A 601-nucleotide genomic window follows, 5' to 3' on the forward strand; every position below is an offset into this window, starting at 1 on the left:
TAATAAACTATATAAAGTATTTTATATAAAGTAAGATACAATGCACATGCACGAATTCGCCGTAGGGTCCTAGTTCATAGTGCCTAGAGAAATGGCATCACTAGCAGCCGATGTTGGGTAAAAATTAATCGGACATCGATTAATCGATCAGAGAAAATATCGAGTAAAAATATTCGCTTCAGCCAAAGAAAACATCGATGTATCGATTAATCGCTTAACATCTCCCATCCCTACTTGTTATTTATTATACTTGTTATTGTATTGTTATTATAGATAGAAAACTAAGATTTTTATGCAAAAATGTGAGCATATTAACATTATTTGGCTTTAACCTAGAACGTCGATCTGATATAAGTTGTCCTGTAGAACTAACAATTCTTTCGCTTTCCACAGAAGTGGCAGGAATACATAAATATTCTATGAGATAATTCATCCAAAAAAGAAAATTCATTTCCTGTTTCCTAAAAAACACAATAGAACTGTCGTTAAAAGTTACAGAACAATAGCGGGATTCTCTAAATGTCTTATCGATGATTGTCGCAATCGTTAACTAGCGACAGCCAATGACAATCCTGGAAGAAAGCGCGGCTGTCATTGGCTG

Source organism: Mycetomoellerius zeteki, unplaced genomic scaffold (genome assembly GCF_001594055.1).
Source record: "Mycetomoellerius zeteki isolate Tzet28-1 unplaced genomic scaffold, Tzet1.0 scaffold277, whole genome shotgun sequence".
NCBI lineage: Eukaryota > Metazoa > Arthropoda > Insecta > Hymenoptera > Formicidae > Mycetomoellerius > Mycetomoellerius zeteki.